Genomic DNA, 5,847 nt, shown 5'->3' with positions numbered 1-5,847 from the left:
ATATTGATGTTGGAGGTACTGCTAGTGAACTTTTGAGTAGTGACTGGATGCACGTGAGAAGGATTACAAAATTTCATGAAATCCTTTATCTTCTTACTTTGAAAATATCGGGATCGCTTTATGTTACATCTAATATTCATTTTCTTACAATTTGTGTTGTTGTTTATTTGAATCAATTGATTGCAAGTGAAGATACTAATTTAAGTAATATGGCGAGGAAAATGAAAGAAAAATTTGATAAGTGCTGGGTTGACCAATAAAAATAAATAAGATAATTTTTATTTCATGTGTTCTAGATCCTCGTTACAAGCTTGATTCAGTTGGCTATGCACTTGTAAAGATGTTTAGGGAAAATCAAGGTCTATCTTTAAAACCAGAAGTAAAGGAATACATGATTTTATTATTTAATGAATACGTAAAATCCAGTTCAAAAGGGCTTGGGGTTGCTGTATCTTCACCTTGCTCTTTACTGGAGACGTCTACTTTAATGATTTCTGGCAGTCAACTAAGTACCCAAGGTACAGGACCCTTAGATTCACTCATGTAAGATCTACAGCAGTATAAAGTTGTGAATGGATGTATAAATGCTAGAACAGAGTTAGATAAATATTTTGGAGAAGAAACTGAAGATAATACTAAAGATTTTAACATCCCGCCCTGGTGGAAAATGAACGTAACAAGATTTCCTGTTCTTGCTAAGATGGCTTGTGATGTATTAGCTGTTCGGTTTCAAGTATTGCATCTGAATCTGCGTTTAGTACAGGAGGGTGTCTTTTTGATTCATTTAGGAGTTCATTGACTCCTAAATTCGTGCAAGTTCTAGTGTGTCTTTAAGATTGGCTTCGAAGTGAGCAATTAAAACAACCTGTTAGTGTTGAGGGAAATCTTGATAATCTCCAGCAAATTGAAAAAGGTAATAGAATTATCTTTACGTGTGTTGATGTTATAAATGATATTTATGTATTAGTTTACTCATTATATTATTCTTCTCTTCAGATTTAGCTAGTGCAGGAAAAGACCCTACTGTATTTGACGTGTAGTACAACTATACAAGCCTACAAGACGGCTTTCCTTTAACTAGGGTTGTGCAAAAACCGAACCGACCAATAAATCAAATCGATAAAATTTTTATTAGGTTATTGGTATTGGGTTATTGGGTTAACGGTTTTTTATTGGTTTTATAAAAAATTTTATTAGATAAATGGTTCGGTATTGGTTTTAGCTTATTGGGTTATTAGTTAAACCGATAACCCAATAAGGATATACTAAGTTATTATTTTATCCCTATTTATGTGATATATTTAAATATCTCTCTCTATCTCTCTCTCTATATATAGAGAGAGAGATATGTGTATGTATATAGATTATATGCACTACTAATTCATAATTCACTGATTCACAAAGTATTAACCTATTCAGGGCAACAAAGGCACCATATAAAGTTCCGCTATTATCGTAATAAAAAGCTTGAAATATTTATATCTTCCAACAATTAGGATTCAATTTTTTCCTAACATTCAGTTCAAGTTTGAAGATTCTTATAAACTAAAATGCATTGCGTAGGTTTTGGCGGTAATTAAGATTTTTTTTTATGTTAGTTGTTACTATTTCTATTTTATAAGTATTTCTTATTGGTTAAACCAAAAACCAAACCGTTAAGGACCAAAAACCGATAAACCAAAACCAATAAGAAAATATCTTATTGGTTGGTTATTGGTTTTACGTATTAAAAAATAAAAATTAATAAACCAAATCAACAACACGTAAAATCGAACCGAACTGACCGATGCACACTCCTACCTTTCACAAGGTTAGTACAAAAAGAAGAAGATAAAAGTCATCATGTTATGTTTCTTTTCACTGTTCATATTATTCTTAGCTATTAATTATGTTTTAGAATTGATTCTTTAAGTGGGGTTGTTATGTTCTTAATTCAAATGAGTATTATATATTTATATTGTCATGGTAGTGGTGAGCTGAAGAGTTGTTCGTCTTACTTGTTCTTTGAGGTATCTTATTTTGTTTATATTTATTGTTCACCTAACAATCTTTATGGTGTAATTTCTTATTATGTATTAGTTTGTGATGATAGAAGCTTCTCAAGTTGATGATTGAATTTAAGCTTCTAAAGTTGATGATTGAATTTAACTGATTGAAAAAAATGAAGATCGAGTTCCAGCAGAAGAATCTTGGTGTTTGTTATTAGTGGGTAAGAGAAAGGGGATCTTGGAAGTACGCCTAATGTTTTCAATGATAGAAATCTGCAGCCCATGATTTGTATCATTGCTGTTGAGTATTTGAACTGATAGCTTTTCTTCACTAATATCTGGAAGGATTTAGTTTTAGTTAAGAGCGTATGTTTACTGGTGGTCAAAACATTCTTAAAATCTTAGTAGAAAATGTGTTTCACAAAGCCAATACATGTTACGACCCAAGAAATTACAAGTTTAATGATTCTATCAGTAAGTCTACATCTACATAAATTAACTTCTTGCTTTGTTTTAAACTTGCTCAAGTAAATGAGATTTGTCCACTCTTTAGCAATAGAGAAGTTTGCTGCTACTATCCTCCCGCTAGCCATTTCCATCTAGTTGTCCATTAGAAGCGAGGTGTGCTATGTATTGAGCATGATTGCATATGGTGATTTTCCTTGACGTTCAAAATGTTTAGCCAGGATGCACCATTCAACCAGTCCCCATTCGTCTTCTTCAAAAACATTCCCCAGTGCTGCTTTATATAACTTAGTGGTTTCCGTAAGAAGCTCTATTCCAGCCAGATAAGAAGCATAGAACTTGTTAGCTCTCGAGTACCCGACTCTAGTTGTGTTATTGGGGTACACATATGTGATACTTTAATAAAGCAATAGAATCCAGTATAGGAAACAATTCTTTGAAACTTTTGGATATTTAAAATCTCGTTCCATCCTTCATACATCTGCCACATTCTCTATTGAGTCGCTGAGCATAGAAATTCTAATTTTCATGCGAGGACTCGCAGTGGCCTGGTGGTCCAATATATGCTAGGAGTGTTTTGGTCTTGTTAGAGAATATATAGGTACTTCTAATGCCAGGGAACCTAAATCTTCAAATATTGGATTGAGACGGGGTTAAATAGAGCATGAATGTGAGAATCCATATAGTCGAGTCTAACTAGATTGAGATTGAGTGTATTTATTGTTATTGTATTCTCAGGAGATTCCAAGCGGGTTTTTTCTTTGGCTTTTAATTTTCCCTCTCTTCTTTATGTAGGTGAATATATAAAAATGGTAACAGAAGATCTTTGCAATCAAATAGAACCTAAGGTTACTGTGAGTTTTTGTTGTTGTCATCGTCATTTGTACGTTTGCATCTTGTTAAATATTTATATGCCAACAACATATAGATAACTTAAGTTTTTAACTATTGAATTGAGATGGGTTTAAATGGAGCTACGTGTATTTGTGCTCACTGATCATTCTTCTTGAGCTATATTTCACTTGAAAATGTTTATTAATATTTGGTTTTAATTGTCAATGAAAGAATTATGGGATTATCATCAATTAAAAGTGTGGAAAAGTAGATTCTTGTGTAAAATTTAGTCTTATGGCTGCTACATCTTTCAAAATTAAGACTTGAGATTGTTCAATTCAAGGAAAAAAAACATTTTTCTGAGTATATTGTGCAAAAGCTGTTGAGCAGAAGAATTGATTCTTTTCTAAGAGAATTAATTATTGATATGGTTTAGGTGGAGTGACATAACTTAGTATTTTGTTTTTTTATGTAAATATTGAGATTCTTAATTTCTTAGTTGTCAAAAGTATTGGCAATCCTTCACTAGCTAATACTATTACCAAAGCGACAACAATATTGAATCAAAAGTATTAGCATTCCTGCACTAGCTAATACTATTAACTAATCAAAAGTATTCTTAGTTGTGTTTGCCTTTATGAATGGCTATAACTTGTAACTTGGCTGCTCCTGCTGTGTTCTTAAAGGTAGTGTTCATTGCAATAAATCCTTGACCATCTACAGCTACATGAGTGATTATATACATTTAGGTCTATGAAACTATTTAAAATGAAACTATTCGATGTTGTCACTGTGAAAAGAAAAGAATGTTCTATTCTGTTTTGTTTTCTGGTTTTGAGATGCATTCGTAGGAATTGTGGATGTCCGATAAACCGTCCAATAACCGCCCGATAATTGTTTATCCGTTACCAAACCAACCTATATCTTATCGGTTGGCTAGTGGATTTGAATATTTTAAAATTGATAACTCTTAAGCAAAACCGTTAAGTGTAATGGTACATCCGATCCGTTCGATAAGTAGCCCTAAAGCTAACGGCCATTCACTATATTCTATTATTCGGCAATGGATCGACAATTAACTCCCAAATTACTGTTATCATTATCTTTTCCAAGTCGCTGCTCCTCTTTATGAGTAAGTAGCAATATCTAGGCGGGATTCTAACGTTTGCAACCGCTAAGACAACTATGATAATCAAGATAATGTAATGTATGCCATGGGTATTGGTTCAATTCAACAATCACACTTCCCCTACTTCCTCAATTAGCTAGGGTTTGACCAACCCTAGCTATGGGTTTTTAGCTGCTCATACTTGTGCAAAAATCAATAACATTCAAGATTGAAGGCTTAGATGAAGTTGCAATGATCAAATGAATTAAAACCCAAAATCGTAAATTGATTAATCAACTGAAGTTAATACAAGAAAATCCTAAGATAAAAGACGGATCCTGGAATCAAAATATGTTTGTGAGTATCAAAAGTGTGTATCTTCTACTAAAAAGTACATAAGGGGTATTTATATTATAAGAGAAAACCTTAAAAACAAAGCCCGGATGAAATAGGAGAAAACAGAGTTGTTTGCCAAATACTCTTTGTACCTACGGTCTGGCACAGGGCATAGGGAAAAATCCATGAGCTATAGCCCATGGTTCTTGGGTGGGCCCAGGGCCAGGCGTGTTTTGGGCAAAAAATTGATCGAGGGCCCCTTAGTAGCTGAGGAGTGGCCTAGTATGGGCCATTAATGTTGACAGGGCCATTTAGGTGGTCAAACAGGCGACACGGTGTGAATGGGGTAATTTCATGCTAAATCGGTGGGCTATAGCCTACAGTTCTAGGGGTGGGCCCGGGTCTGGGCATATTTTGGGACAAAAATCAATCGGAGGCCCTCAGGTAGGCCGAGGAGCAACCTAGTATGGGTCGTTGGAGTCGGTGGGTCCATTTGGGTGGTCAAATGGGTAAAATGGTGCCAATAGGGTATTTTTAAGCCAAATCGATGTGCTATAACCCACGATTCTGTGGGCGAGCCCAGGGCTCGGGCATGTTTTGGGCTACAAATCAACTGAGGGACCCCACGCATGTTGAAGAGCATCCTATTACAGGTTGTTGGGTTTTGTAGAGCCATTTGGGAGATCAAACAGGCAAAACAACACAAACAGGGCATTTTTGGGCAAAGTCGATGTGCTATAGCCCTCGTTTTTGGCGATGGGCCCAAGTCTCAGGTATGTTTTGGGTAAAAATTGATTGGGGCCTCCCAGGCAGGCTGAGGAATGGCCTAGTGTGGGCCATAGGGTTCGGCGGGGTAATTTGGGTGATTAAAGGAGCAAAATGGCACGAATGGGGCATTTTCGAGCCAAATCAATGTGCTATAGCTCGCGATTCTAGGGCGTGGGATGGGGGACTGAGCATATTTTGGGCCAAAAATTGATTCAGGCCCACAAAAAGGCTGAGGAGTGGCCTAGTGTGGGATGTTAGGGTCGGCGGAGCTATTTGAGTAGTAAAAAGCATAACGATGAGAACGGGGCATTTTCAAGCTAAATCAGTGTGTTATAGCCCACGATTTCG

The 5,847-nt window shown here is 35.6% G+C and overlaps 1 pseudogene; it reads right to left on the bottom strand.

Moving 5' to 3' along the window:
• Positions 1-2,573: 2,573 nt before the first annotated feature.
• Positions 2,574-2,943, bottom strand: LOC107871596 (annotated as a pseudogene).
• Between the last annotated feature and the right edge of the window lie 2,904 nt (positions 2,944-5,847).

This window comes from Capsicum annuum, unplaced genomic scaffold (assembly GCF_002878395.1).
Source record: "Capsicum annuum cultivar UCD-10X-F1 unplaced genomic scaffold, UCD10Xv1.1 ctg4852, whole genome shotgun sequence".
NCBI classification, from domain to species: Eukaryota; Viridiplantae; Streptophyta; class Magnoliopsida; order Solanales; family Solanaceae; genus Capsicum; species Capsicum annuum.
This window is presented reverse-complemented; position numbering and strand designations above follow the sequence as displayed.